Source organism: Talpa europaea (assembly GCF_964194135.1).
Source record: "Talpa europaea genome assembly, chromosome: 13".
NCBI lineage: Eukaryota > Metazoa > Chordata > Mammalia > Eulipotyphla > Talpidae > Talpa > Talpa europaea.
The window spans coordinates 30500859-30517195 of NC_140080.1; positions in this window are offsets into that span (position 1 = coordinate 30500859).

Genomic DNA, 16337 nt, shown 5'->3' on the forward strand with positions numbered 1-16337 from the left:
AAAATTAACTATTTCTCTGGCTAAACCATTTCCCTAACATTAATTTTGGAATTTCTCAACTACTGAACTCATGGATTCCCTTGGTTACATAGAAGTCAAGCTTTCTAACCATTGAGGACATGGGGAAAAGGCATATTTTAAGTATAAAATATAAAATTGTATATTGGTTTATAGAGTAATGTTATATATTGGGTTGTCAGAAAAGTCATGATGTATTTTTTCTATCTTTTTAAGTAAAAATGCATCATGACTTTTTGACAGCCCAATATATTATTTGTGTATATTGTTATACATTATATGTTCATATGTTTTAGATAGCTTATGGAACCATATTTGTTTGCATTATACAAATATAATGCATATGCATAATGATATGTATTTATGTATTTTATTTATTCACATAGAAAAGACTGGAAAATTCACCGATTTCTTAGTAGTTGCGTCTTCAGTTATGTAACTGTCGTTAGTTTTTTTTTTTTTTTTTTTTTAAGATTTATTTATTTATACAAGCACTGGGTACAGTCAGAACCGCGGGAGGGTGAGAGAATTCACCAGAGCCAGAGCGGGGAACAGAACAGGCAGACTGATGAAATAAATACACTGCTGAGGGGATCAGCGGGGCAGCAGGAGAGGTCTGCGCGCCATGTGGGACCCTCACACCGGTGCTGCAGAGGCTGCGGGCAGCTTCGCAACCCAGCGCTCAACCTCTGCACCACTGGGGAGGCCCACTGTCATCAGTTTTCATTGAATTCTGCTTACTATTTTTTAAATAGCCTCAATAAGCATGCATTATTATAAAATAATAGAATGATTAAAATTTTGAATTTTTTTTTGCCTGTTACAGCAAGGTTAAAATACATACAAGAATGCTGGGAAGATTGTAGAATCACAGTTTCTCCATCTCCCTGAATGTCCATATACAATTAGGGCAACATTTACGGCAAAACCAGGTGGAGAAATACCCACACAAACCCCAAGGTACAAGCAGGTAGGAGGAGCAAGGCACCAATGGCCACAAGACCTCTGTGGTATTACCATTTTAATGAGAGAATAATGAAATAACAGGATAGCATCTGATGGCATTGAGAGTAGGACCCCAAAGTAGTCACTCAGTATTCCCAGGAAAGCACAGGGCTTATTTTGAGAATAGTGGCTGAAACCAAAAGAGTTTTCTTCTCTCTGGTTCTGGATAAACGTAAGGAGTCCCTGTTGAAGGTGTGAGGTGACGGCCACAATCACCCCTATGAATGCAAAGACCAAACAGCCAGAGCCCCTGCCAGGGCATGGACTTGCCCTGAGGAATAACTGTCGGGAATAGAATCAAAACCGAACAGGACAGAGACAAGGGACTAGCAGGAACAAGGGAAGACCAAGAGGGGAGAGAGACAGAGCCAGGAAACCACAGGAAGCAGCTGCCCTATTTTTGAACATTACAAACAACAGAAGAAGGAGCTCTGAGAGGTTCTGAGAGCTGTCCTGAACCATGTCTCAGTGTAAATGTTCAGGAAACCATTTTTCTCATAAAAGTCAGCAACAGAAAATATGGAAGTGAAATCTATACCAAGTTATTCGAATTAAAAGAGAGTAAGGAGCACAGTAACTTCCCTGCAGACGATTGTGTGCCAGGAAGACATGACCTCAAAGTAAAACAAGACTCTCATTATTTCAGAACAAACTAAGAGAGACTAAAAGAGGATACAAAACTTTAAAGAATAATATAAATCAGAACTAGAAAAACGCAGACATGAGATAACGAAACTCAGGAAAGGACTATGGTTTTCATATAAATTTATTTTCACAAAATAACTAGAGAAGCATAGATCTGGGGACCAGTGAGACCATAAAATATGTAGGTACCTGTAGAACTAAAACTAAAGGAGAGCTAAGATGAAGCTACAAGGAGAGGGTTTGTATATAATTTACTGTATGCTGTGACAGTGTGAGCACAGTGGAACCCCAATAAATGCAGGGGGAGAATGTATATAGCATATGCAAAAATAATTTTAATGTTTTCAGTAATCATATTGTCACTAATATTAGTATTAGCATTCATATTTTCTAGTACTATTGTGTGTACAATCTGTTATAAACAAATGAATAATTGTGGAATATTCATATCCTGTCACTCTTGCTTGACTTGGGAACCAGAATTTTTAGTTAAGAAGAAAGGCGGTTCATTATGTAACAGAGAAAAGGTTAAGTAAAAGCTCTCTAGGCTTAAATTTGAACTGGACTGCTGAGGTCTCTTATATGTGTGTGTGTGTGTGTGTTTGTGTGTCTGTGTTCAAACTAGGTGTGGCACGATGGATCAGGTACTCATACCCTACTCATGGATATATACTGTTGCTGTTTTCCTGGAAAGAAGTTCAGCAATACATTTAAAGATCCTTAAAAACTGTACAAAGTTCATTGTCACATACTTTGTAGATAGCAAATCTAAGGAATGATTAGTAACATGATAACATATATACACAAAGATTTACCATGTAGCAATGTAGTATCACTTAAAATAGTTTAGAAAGGAAAACATATAATGTCTGAATATAAAGGAAAGAGCTGAATGACAGTAAATTAAAATAGGTTTTTGAAAATATAATAAGCGTACATGCTTATTATACAGTGAGAGTGAAGAATGAGAATATAAACTTGATAAGAGTAAGAGTCTAGCATGATTTATTCAAGACAGTTCCTGGAACATGATAGGTACGCAATAAAAACTATCAAATAACTTTTCTCAGTTTTAGTAAGATATAATTGCCATATATCCGTATAAGTTTTAGGATGTAGATAATGGTTTCAATTACATAGGTTGTGAAATGACTGCCACAAGCTAGTTAACATCTGTCATTTCATACAGATGCAACAAAGAACAAAAGGAAAATTTCTTATGATTTAAATTCTGTTAATGACCTTCATATCTACCCCATAGCACTATTAACTGTAGTCACCATGTTGTGCTTTGCATCCCTAGGACTCATGTATCTTTTTTTTTTTTTTCTGTTTTGTCATCACTGTAAACAGTCCCTAAATGTATCATACCAAGTGGTACAATATCAAGCTTCCAGGCCAAGGCACCATGCTTTCACACGTTTTTGATGGAACCTCCTGAAAGATTAATTCTACACCAGAACTAGTACATCCATACATTTAAATCTGAAAAAAAGTCTTACTTTTAATAAAATGTTAGTATATAAAAGTAGTGTGTATAATATACAAATATCAGTTAATCTTTATTTTCATATCTGTGTTATTCATTAAAAACCTTAGTAAAACCTTAATTTAGTGATCCTTAATTTCATGATCTTCACTTATACTTTGAAAAACACTGAAGTAATTGAGCAGTGCAAATAATATAACCAAAACAGAAGAACATGCCCTTTTTGCTATGGAAGAGAAAATAAATTTGCAGTAATTAAAAAGTGCTCATAATGTTCTGTTTCACTATACTTGCTAAAAGTGCATATTTTATGGTTTGTGCTTTATTTCGTATAACATGAATGTGCACCTTGTGAAGACAGAGCTACCATCTGTCTTGAACATCATTGTACATGATCCATTGTGTCACCAGCTAAGTGTAAGTACAGTGCCTGGCTCATATGAGATACTCAATAAATGCTCATTAAATTGATGAATGCATGAATGAATCCCCATTATAATGGTTTCCTGGACACAGTGACATGGCATGAATTTTTCTATTATTTTCCTTACAGCTTTCATTTCCAAAATCCTAGTCATACAGTTTCCATCTTCTTAAAGAGCCAGCTATGACATAAATTTTTAAAGAGATTACTAGAGGAATCTAGAGCCTATTCTGTGGAAAATATTACAGAACTCTTACAGCTCATCATAGGGCTAAAGAAATGAAAACATCTTTGCCCTTAAGTTCATAGCCCTAAAACCAAGACTAGATCCCCCGTGAACTAAGACAGAGGGAGAGGGAGGGAGGAGAAGAGGGAAGATGAGAAGGAAAGGGGAAAAAGGAGGGAGGGGGAGAGAAAGAAACACCCATTAAAAAAAAAATTATTTTCTAGGAATAACATCTCCCAAAATCTTGGCAGGGAAGTAAGCAGGCTCTGGAAGTAATTGAGTCATCAAATCAGGAGTGTAAGAGCCGTGAATGGTGAATGCTAATGAGGCTGCCAAGTCACAGGAAGGTCCTGGTCTATGGGAGAAGGTTCAGAAAAGCAAAAGTCACCAGTTATAGGCATGTGAACGAGGAATTAAAAAAAAAAATAAAGGGCTACACTGCTCAAATGCAACAGAGAGAGAGTAGAGAGGCAATGATGAGAATATACATCAGTAAACACACACACACACACACACACGCACACACCAAAAAAAACAGATATGTACATCCATGTCTGTGAGCTCTTGTGGAGCTAAGTGACCCATACATTTCAGTTCAAAGATTTGTTATACTCAGAGATTTATAGCCCAAGATGATGGTGTTGATAGGGGATCAAAATCCATTCATTTACTTAGGTAATGAATATTTATCACACGCTTGTCTTGTGCAAGCATTTGGAATGGGATGGTCGATATAGCAGACACAGTACCTGTCCTCCTGACATTTCTGTTCTAATGGGAAATTTGGACACATATATTGATAAATTAATCACACAATTGATTTTCAATTACAATTTTAAGGCTTGGGAGGAAGATGGCCAGAGGTCCTGCAAACATTTAAGCTGTGATCTAAAGCATGAAGAGGATTGGGACCTTCTAAGTAGAGGGGCAGTGTTTGCAAAGGCCCTGTGGCAGTGGCGGCCAGTCACATTGAGGACAGTGTGACTGGAATGAGGCCAGGGTGGGCAGGATCACGAGGGAAGTGAGCAGGGTATGGACCACGTGCATGCAGAGACTTGGAGGGTATGCTCAGTATTTGCAGTTTTCTCCTGAGAGCAATGGGAAGTCACTCGATGGTTCTGAGCAGAGTTCAGAGGGATAGCATTAGGGAGGGATTAGAGGCAGGATTTCATGTGAGGGCATCTGTCTCCCACTGATCCCGTGGCAGAGTTTCAGCTTGCTGCTTGTCCCTAGGAACATCTCATTCTCATGCTACCTGGTGCGCTTCTGTTAGAGCCCTGTCAGCTCTGTCACTGCGCGATCTTTCCAGCGTATCCCTGAATCCATCCAATTTACTTGGCAGAAAAGTTTCCCAGTTTGAACTGATTCTCATTAGAGGATGACTAAAAAAGGAAAAGGCTTTGCCCATCTACTACTACTGAAGAAAATGTTCTTGAGAGACTTGCCTTAATCTTGGGCCTGTAACTCATGCACTTCAGTAATGATTTGCAATAATCTGCTTAAATCCTCATCGTGTCTTCCTTTTAATCCTCAGTTCCTTACCCACAAGGCAAGCTTGGGAAGGCACAAATCCCTTTACTTATTAAGAAAAACCCACAACACCATAACCGTTCCATCTGTATATGAGTGTGGCCAAATGCATCTTTGTGAAATTTTGAGCAAAATGGAATTTTACTTTCTACATGAGGAACGTGAGAGCCTGAGGCCTCAGGACTCTCAACAGGTCTGCCCTCCACAGGGCCCTGCCTTGACAGCTGGGGTGCATCTTCCAGGTTTGGGCAACTGCTTTTATGATTCAATTAAATTCAGTCTTACTATGAACTTGTTTTTAAAAGTCTGTTCTTGAAAAAAATTAGATGTGAGAAATATGAACCTATGTGGGAACATTTGAATTTAGTCACAGGTTATAGTCATGAGGACAGACTGGGGCAGTTCTTTTAAAATACATACAATGCAGTTATTGTGTGCCAGGCAAGTTCTACATGCTTCGCCTTCACACTACTCCATGAGACAGATGCTATTAATGTCTCCATCTTAAAATGAATAAGACAGGCTCAGAAAGGTTAATTGCCTGCAGGAGAGCTGGCATCTGAACCTTGTCTTCTTAACTCAGATACTCCCTTTTCACTCCAATACAACACAATGAGATTAATTACCTAAAATGTGTAACTGGCTTTTGACAGGTTCCTCGTATTGTCCGATACTGTGAAGTTAATCTCAGACTGACGTCTAGAAAAATGGTGACTTGTATTGAGGAATCGAAATTGCTCTCTCCCTCCCATAAAACTGACCAAAAGACCAAAATAATCCAGATACCAGTAAGAAAATCTGTATCACTGCAGGAAAGCAGAGGTGGTGCCATACCAGTATCAGAAACTGGCAGGATTTTCGGATATGACATAGAAGCCATGTGAGAAAAGTGGGCTGGTTTAAAGAGAACAGCAGAAGTGAATCTGCAGAATTCCTTACAGGCCCTCACTTGAGGGGAGAGTGGTGCATAGAGCAGGACTGAGCAGGGCAGCCCTCCCACACGGCTGCTGGAGTAAAGGCAGAGTAGGCACAGCAGGCTGGAGAGACCCTGGGAGGTGGGCTGCGTATAGAGAGGCTGTGTGGGTGGATTGATTTTTTTTTCTTTTAATCTATGATGCCAAGAAGGTAACAAAACACTCCCAACAGCAAACATTTCAATCAGGACATTCAGAATGTAAACTGCTCCTAAGACAGACCGATAACCTGTTGCAAGGAATGGAGTGTGCATTCCCCTCAGCTTTGGGATCATCCAGGGAAGCGTGCACTGGTACTCAGGGTGCAAAAATCTCTTACCATCCCGTTTTCCTCTACTTTCTTCTCCTTATCTGGTTGTAATGTCCATTCTTTTATAAAACCCTGAATGAGCATCCTCTCATTTTTCATCCCCCAGTCCAGATCTCTCCCTCTCTTGCTATTAGTGACTTGTATTGAGGAATCGAAACTGCTCATTCTTGTGGCTTACTTTAATTTTTCAAGTTGTGTATGGTTAAAAAAAAAAATGCCAGAAGCATGTTTAATAAAAACATCCCCCAATACCCACTCCTCTTTGTTCTCCTCTAGGCACTTGCTATTTCCAGTTTCTCGAATGTGTTTCCAAAGAGAATTGTCTACAGTGACAAATGGACGTTCCCCCTGCACACGTTGTTTGATCCTTCTCTTCTTCATCCTAGCATAGGTCTTCAAGATGATTCTGTGCCGGCACCTCATGTATCTTCATGGCTATCAGCATTACACTTCTGTCTCTCTCTTTGGAATCACAATGGGATATCTGTACCCCCTCTGTTAAGATACATACATACCTCATTGCTCTGGAGATCGAGGGTCCATTGTGTGTGCGCCCACTCTGCTGGACTTTAACTCACTGATGTCAAAGACTACACATTACTCTTTATCATATATTACAATTTTAATATAGAAGTATGAAATAATTCAGTTGTTGATTTCTGTCAAGGTACCATTTTGTTATAGAATCGCAATTTTTTAAAAAAAATTAAGGTTAATATATAACAATACATGGACAAATCTATATGCATAGTTTAAGTTTTGACATTGTAACTACCAGTTAAAACAAGATGTTGAATATTTGGAAAATTCCCTTATGTATCCTTCTAGTCCGTTTTTAATCACCCTACATACCAGAGGCAGGACTTTGTGATTTTTGTCACTAGACATATCTGCTTTTCCCCTCTATTTTGTCTGTTATCAATATGATTGTTTTGATCATCCTTGAAATACTACTATCTTTGTTTGCACACTACTATCTTTGTTTTTCTTGTGTACATTCCTAGGAAGTCAGATTCTTGGGTCACAGGCTAGATGAATGTTTAAGAAGAAATCACCAATTGTTCTACCATGTTAAGCTAGACTAGCAGAGTATCAAGATGAAGTCATTCATCTTTAGCGGTTTTGTATTGTCAGTCTTTTTAATTTTTGCCATTTTAGTGTGTGTGAAATGATCCTTCTTAGTGGCTTTAATTTTGCATTATGTGATAACCAGTGATGGTGAGAGCCTTGGTGATTATGTTTTCAAATTCTTTTTCAGTGTATCAGTTGTAGTCTTTTGTCTATTTTAATTAGACTCCTTTTTTATTATGGATGTGAGTCATTTATCAAATATATGTGTTGGAAATATTTTCTCCTAGTCTGTGGCATGCCTATTTATTTATATTCCATCATTTCAAAATAAAACTATAGTAATCAAATGAGTGTAGATTAACCAGTAGATCAATGGAAAGAATGGAGACTCCAGATTAGGTCCATGCGGTTATAGACAACTGTGTCCCTGTGAAGGATAGGACGCAGTCATCTGTGTGACTCTGGGTTTAGGAATACCACTCCCTAACACAGAAACAGCAGTGCCTGCTGCCTTCCTCCTCTACCATAGCCCCAGGAAGCACTTTGTCTGGGCCAAGAGAACTAGACTAGCTGGATTTGAGCATCATGTGAGTCTGTATAAGAACCCAGCCTATCATTTATCCTTTGTGAGGAAATTGGAACAGGACAGAGATGATGAGAAAACAGGTCTTCTGAAGACAAAAGTGATCTGGTTTGTAGGCATGATTCTCTGCTGATGGATGTACCAGAGCTTGGAAAAACTGAGAGCTCTTCTGATGTGTAATTGTGGAGCTGCTAGTGAGGATGGTATGGTTTGATGGCTCTCTCTGCTCCACGAGCAGCCCTCCATCCTGCCCATCATACAGCCGCGGGGCCTGGAAGGCAGGGATGAGAGTGAAGATGCAACATGTGCAGTGTGGGCATCTGGGCACAATTTGGCCACTGCTTTGCTTGTGTGTTGTCTCTCTTTGCTTCATATGCTCCTGGGTGACACTCTGGTAGCGGCTGCTCACATTCTGAAATGACACTCTTGTTTAAGAAGACCCTAAGGGCCCAAATATCAGGCAGAGTCCAACTGCCTGAATGAAAAGTGAGTCACTAAATTAAAAATGGGAGTAAATGGTGGTAAATGCTTATCTAAATTATTTCCTATGCATGGCAATTTAAAATATGCCACATGTGAATGTATTGTCAACCCACAATATTCCAAATGTAATTATCTTAACTGATGAACTTTAATTTTGAATGTAGAGCTCATTAGCATATGCTACCATGCAGTAATCATTATGATCTGAAAATTTGACAGATATTCACGTCATGTTTATAAGTAGACAAATTGTGACTATCTACAGTGAGCAATGCTTGGCAAATATTGCTGGATATTTGTTTTACACTAATGGTTAATACTTGGAGTGAACATTCTCAGGCAGTAAATTGAAGCAAATTAAATAAACTCAGAGCCTACTTGTCTGTTGTCATGAGTTAGGAATATTTTGGTTATAAAAGAGAGAAAACAACTCAAACAAAATAAAGCTATAAAATGTGTATGATCACTTCTTGGCCTTTTGGCTAAGATCAAGTGTAAAATGAGGATGGAGGCAGTTCTTGACTCTTGAAACTGAAAGATTCAGAAATATTTGTGTTGAGGCTGTTCTTGATTCAATAACACATAATGTTGTAATCAGAAACTGTCCCCTCCCCCCATTTTTTGGTAGTGTTGGCTTTATCAGCAGGCCCTACATATTGCTCCTGTTCCCATTTCCAGCTTTCTTTTCATTTTCACAAATTATTGCTAATAACTTCAAGCTCACAAGCATACCTGTTCTTCAACTGGATTGTTGGAGGGTCCCCTGTGATTATTTCTGCACAAATCCTTAAATGTCCTTTTTCTTATTGACTCAGTTTGCTCACATGTCCATCCTGAGCCAGTCATGGTGATTAGGGAATGAGGAGACTGTGATCTGCTCAAATCCATCAGTGTCTTACCATGGCACATAGGGAAGATCAGCCCTACCTGAACTACATAGTGTCAGAGGAATGAGGGAGAGCTGGTTCCACACCACAGTATGAGGACACTGGCCTGGCACGGATTAGCATCTTACTAACAACTGCGTGGGAATGACTAAGTTTTATTACATTCTATCCTTTCTTTGTTTTATAATTCCCAGGCTTCAGAATTTTCCTTATCATATAATAGATGCATCCATTCAGGGTAACATTTACCCTTAACAGAGTCCTCTCACTCTCTTTGAGACAAGTTTTCTTTTCTGGTGAAAAGTGCCTCTAATTCCAAGACCTCCAGGAACAAAGTTACGTACATTTTAATTTCAAAATACCTGGTTATTCTATTCCTCAGTCCTATAACAAGGAGTATGCATACATATAAACAGCAGAACTGCTTCAGTTACAATCACCACAAATCAACAGCAATGTCACCATTACCACCTCCATAACCACCACCACCATCATTACCACAACCTCCATCACTATCACATCATCATCACCACCATTACTGTCACCACCACCATCATCTCAACCACCGCCACTACCTATCATTTTCACTGCAGATATTTTACTAGGTATCTGCCATACACTGCCCTACTCTAGTCTTGGGAGTAATTCCTTTGAAAATCCTATGCATATGTTAAGCCAACCTCCAAATCTTCTTCCTCTAGGAAGCTTTCTGCCATCATTCCACACCTCAGAAATGATATCCTTGGATGATCCTTTTTCCCTAAATTATTTATCCTGTTGTCTTTGATCTATCTTTCCAACTGGGTTGTTAGCAACTCAAGGCCAGGAACCTTAAATTCTGCTTTCTGTATCCTTAGAGCCTAGCACAGTGGCCTCGAGCACCAGGTCCTCAGTAATTATTGTTATCACTCAATATCATCCCTTCAGGAAATCTTTATGCAATAGAGAAAACTATATATGCAGGCCACATCCCAGGGCAGTTTCTTTTGTCTGAGTCCTTGCAGGCTTTTTCTCTAAAATTTCTCTGAACACTTTTCTTAATTAAGGAAACTAGAAGTCTAGGACCAGAAATGTTTCCCTTAGCACTTCAATTTCCAACACCATTTCCAATAATGGTACTGGGATATCCCTGAACTTTGTGAGCATTAGAGCAAGTTGGAACAAAGCAGAAGGGTCAGAAACCTTGGAATCATGTAGATCTGGATTTAAGTACTAGATCTGGCACTTACTACCATACTGTTGTCTGATGAGAATTACTTTGTATCTCTAAACATTAGCAATTTCCCCTGTGAAATTGGAAATATGATTCCTATATCAGAAAGTTGAGAGGTGTTTTTGTTCCAGTCCAACTAGATACAGTGTGATGCAACTCAAGTCTAACACTAACCACGTGGGATTCGGTCAAACTCCAGAGATTTAAGGGCATGATCCACAGTAAGCCTACCCTCTGACACTAGCCACAGGTTCTGGGAGACACCAGGCCACCAGCAGCTACCAATCTGAGAGGTTTCTCTGCTGTTGTGTGATTTTGAAAATTTGCTAGAAATTGCTCAGAACTCAGGAAAGCAATGCTTATTATAATGACCATAGGGTAAGGTCTGGGAGGGAACACAGTGTGGTTCCCAGTGTCTTTCATAGAATCCGTGTGTGTCAGTGTATTTACTTTGTCAGGAGCCTCTACAGCACTTCAGTGTCCAGGGACCTTTCTGGAGCCCATGGTGTCCGCATGAGTCTTCAGGTCACTGGTTGGGTAAATGGAACTGAGTCTCCGGCTCTCTTCTCTTCTTAGAGTTGGGTTGGCCCCAAGTCCAAACACTTTAATCATAAAGTGGTATTTCTGGTGATCAGCCCAAGTAGAATAATTGAAGCTCTCTAGGGGTGCCACCATGAGTCACCTCATTGACTAACAGAAATACTGCTATCACTCAAGAGTTCCAAGGGTTCTAGAAGCTCCATACCAGCAACTAGAGACAAAGACCAGACACATTCTTTTTTTTTTTAAATAAATTTTATTTTTATATTCCCCATACAATTGTAACCCCCTTATTTTGACCCCAATCCCTCCCCTCCCCGCCCCCCACAACCCCATAGAGTGTCTTTCGCTCATAGTTTTTTGTTGATTTTGATTTTCACTTTCTTATAGTTATTCATTTTCCTGGTCCCTTATTTAAGTTTTCTAGATTCCTGCTATGAGTGAGACCATCCGGTATTTTTCTTTTTCTTTCTGGCTTATTTCGCTGAGCATGACCCCTTCCAGCGCCATCCATGTTGCTGCAAATTGCAGGTGTTTATCTTTTTTGAATGCTGAGTAATATTCCATGGTGTATATGTACCACATCTTCTAGATCCAGTCATCTATTTTTGGGCATTTGGGTTGTTTCCAAAGCTTAGCTATTGTAAACAGTGCTGCTATAAACATAGGGGTGCAGGTGTTCTTTGGAATTGATGTTTCTGTGTCCTTTGGGTAAATACCTAGGAGTGGAATTGCTGGATCATATGGAAGCTCTATGTTTAGTAGGTCCAGAAATCTCCACACAGCTCTCCATAGTGGTTGGACCAGTTTGCACTCCCACCAACAGTGCAGGAGAGTTCCTTTTTCTCCACATCCTCGCCAACATTTGTTGTTGCTAGTTTTAATATGTGCCATTCTCACTGGTGTGAGATGGTATCTCATGGTAGTTTTGATTTGCATTTCCCTGATGACAAGTGATGTTGAACATTTTTTCATATGCCTGTTGGCCATTTGCATTTCCTCTTCAGAGAAGTTTCTTTTTAGCTCTTCTGCCTATTTTTTGACAGGATTATTTTCTTTGTTGTTGAGTCTCATCAGCTCTTTGCAGATTTTTGTGATCAGTCCTTTATCATTACTGTTGTGTGCAAAAATTTTCTCCCAGTTGGTGGGGTTTCTCTTTGTTTTTGTTATTGTCTCTTTTGCTGTGCAGAAGCTCTTTAATTTGATGTAGTCCCAGCTGTTTATCTTTGCCTTCACTATCACTGCTTTGGGAGATGTGTCTATAAAGATGTCTTTGATGTGCATATCACGTAGTGTTTCACCTATGTTTCCTTCTATGTATTTTATGGTTTCAGGTCTTATGTCTAGTTCTTTAATCCATTTTGAGTTGATTTTTGTGTATGGTGTGAGGTAGTGGTCTAGCTACATTCTTTTGCATGTAGTGACCCAGTTTTCCCAGCACCATTTATTGAACAAACTTTCTTTGCTCCAATGCATTTTCTTTGCTCCAATGCATATTCTCTGCTCCTTTGTCAAAGATTAGTTGACCATAAATCTGTGGATTTATTTCTGGATTTTCTATTCGATTCCATTGGTCTGTGTGTCTGTTCTTGTTCCAATACCATGCAGTTTTGATGATTACGGCTTTGTAGTATAGTTTGAAGTCTGGGAGTGTGATGCCTCCATTCCCTTCTTTTTTTTTTTTTAGGAGAGATTTGGCTATTTGGGGTTTTTGGTGATTCCATATGAATTTCATCAATAATTGTTCTATTTCTTTGAAGAATGACATTGAAATTTTGATTGGAATAGCATTGAATCTGTAGATTGCTTTTGGTAGGATGGCCATTTTAATAATGTTTATTCTTCCAATCCATGAGCAGGGGATGTCTTTCCATTTCTTTGTGTCTTCTTCTATTTCTTTTAACAGTGTTTTATAGTTTTCTTTGTATAGGTCCTTTACCTCTTTTGTTAGATTTATTCCCAAGTATTTGATTTTCTTTGTTTCGATAATAAAAGGGATGGTGTTTTTGATTTCTTCTTCTTCAGATTTATTGTTTGTGTATAGGAAGGCTACTGACTTTTGCGTGTTGATTTTGTATCCTGCCACTTTACTGAACTGATTGATGAGTTGAATTAGTTTTTCTGTGGAGTTTTTGGGGTTCTCTATGTATATTATTATCATATCATCTGCAAATAGTGATAGTTTGACTTCTTCTTTTCCTATTTGGATTCCTTGTATGTCTTTCTCTTGTCTTATTGCTCTGGCTAGGACTTCCAGTATTATATTGAAAAGCAGTGGTGAGAGTGGACATCCTTGTCTTGTTCCAGATCTTAATGGAATTGCTTTCATCTTTTCACCATTGAGAATGATACTAGCTGTTGGCTTGTCATATATGTCCTTTATGATGTTGAGGTATGTTCCTTGTATCCCAAGAATTTCAAGGGCTTTTATCATGAGTGGGTGTTGCAGTTTCAGACACATTCTTTATTTTACTAAAGGACATTTGGGGGATAATGACTGAAAATATACCTTTATAATGAGAAAAGGTGAAATAATTAAGCATTGTGTTTATAATGGGAGCACTATCCTCTCCTCCTCCGTTTTTCTCTGCTCTCTGTAACTCTACCACCATTCCAGCCATTTAAAACCCCTAGCACAGGTAGTGTAATTGCAGCGTAGCTACACTTGAAAGGGAGTGCCTGGGAACTTAGTCTTGGATTTAATTATTAAAATGTAAAGCAACTTCTGAACAAAGAAATGGAACTAGTCATTCTGCATGTTTCCTTAACAAGGAGAGAGAGTCTGGGTCACCTGATCAAGATAGTATGTAAGGAGGGGAAATAGGATTGGAAATAAACTCATAGATCATCACAGTTACAGATATGAGAAACACACATGCTGAAGATGTAGATGTGCTGGAGCAAGAGTGGGCTGTGATTCTCCTAATTGACACAACTACTTTGGACCTGCCTCCCAGGATGAAGTCCTCTGAGATCCTCCTAGGTTTTTATGTCACCAGTGACTGTCAGGATAGAGAGCCCTTGAGAAAAGCCTTTGGAAGGATGGTGATAGTAAGACATATGTGAGCCACACATCCTTCCCCATGGGATATAAAAGGGGTCAGAATGAATGAAGTAAACAAATGTTCATATAATCATGGTTAGTGAAAGAAAAAAACAGATAACAAAGTTAAGCATGAATCCCCGTTTTTAGCCTCTCAAGCATGTAGGTGGGCATAAAAATCAATACTGGGCAAACATCAAAATGTTAAGTTTTAAACTTAAAGTAATTGAGTATATTTTTTATTTTATTTCTTTTCTGCACTCTTTTTTTAAAAGATTTATTTATTTATGCATACAAGAATGGGAGTACAAGCCAGAGGTGCAGGGGGTGAGAGGATTCACCAGAGACAGAATGGGGAGCAGAACAGGCAGATCCACTGAAATACACTGCTGAGGGGAGCAGGGGTCTAGTCGGGAGATGTCTGCTGTGCCATGAGGGTTCCTCCCTGACCAGGAATCAAACTTGTACTTCAGTGGCTGCAGATAGCTTCATAGGTTGCATCTTAACCCCTTGAGCCACCAGGGAGGCCCCATTTTTATTTTTTATTGAGGTAACACAGTACGTGAGTCATAGGCAGAGGACCACATCTCCTCAGATGCATGTCATCACACCCCATCTGCCTAGTCCTCCTCCCTGGTCCATTGTGCCCCCTCCCCATCTTGTAACCTCAGTTCCATAGTCAGAAGATTTATGTCCAATGGGAAGAGAAACAAAAGTAAATATCAACAATTGGGGCTAATCAAACTCAAAATCTTCTGCACAGCGAAAGAAACTATTAGTAAAACAAAAAGACACCCAACTGAATGGGAGAAAATATTTGCACATCATACATCAGACTGATAGCCAACATACATAAAGAGTTCATGCAACGCAACAAAAACAGGTAAGTCAATTAATAAACGGACAGAGGAACCAAATAGACACTTCTGCATGGAAGACATCCAGATGCCAAAAGGCATGTAAAAAATGTTCATTTTCGGGGCCTCCCCGGTGGCGCAGCGGTTGAGCGCTGGGTTGCGAAGCTGCCTGCAGCCTCTGCAGCAGGTTCGATCCCCGGCTGCTCCCCGGCCACCGGAGGAGGGTCCCACATGGCGAGCAGACCTCTCCTGCCGCCCGCTGCTCCCCTCAGCAGTGTACTTCGGTCCTTCTGCCTGCTCTGCTCCCCGCTCTGGCTCTGGTGAATTCTCTCACCCTCCCGCGCTTCTGACTGTACCCAGTGCATGTATAAACAAAACAAACAAACAAATAATAAATAAATAAATAAATAAATAAGACATGCCTCTAGAAAATTAAAAAAAAAAAATGTTCATTTTCACTTAACCAGGGAAATGCAAATCAAAACCATAGTGGTTTTAAACTTCTGAGCCATGGTACAGCCATTTATTCTTCATTCTCTTCTTTATTCAGTTAGCTTCAAAATGCTTACATTGCATATACATTAGTTTAAGCACAGCAATCGCTTTGTACGACAAAATATTGCATGTTTGTGTGGACATTTCCCTGTGATTATTTTCACTTCATTCCCTGTGGTGTGAGTGATCTTATCTCCCCAAGTGGAATTAAACTCCTTTACTCCTCTTTATTTGCATGGTAGCCTTTAGTTTAGATTCTCACTATTCTTCAGTTTCCGGGTTGGCACAGTTATTGCTTTTTGCTTTCTTTGAGTAATTAAAATAATAGAATCTTAGAGACCAAATTTTGGGATAAATGAGTAAGATCATCAAAAGTAATGGTGGCTTAATTTTATCTTAAAATTCTATGCACTCTTCTCTAGCCCCTTTCCCAGTAAAGTCCATAGATTTTAGAAGGCCTTGTTATTTCTAAGGGCTCCCTGCTGTCTCTACACAGGGCACATCACTTTCTTAAAGGCTGATGATTCAGGGTACCTGGGAACAG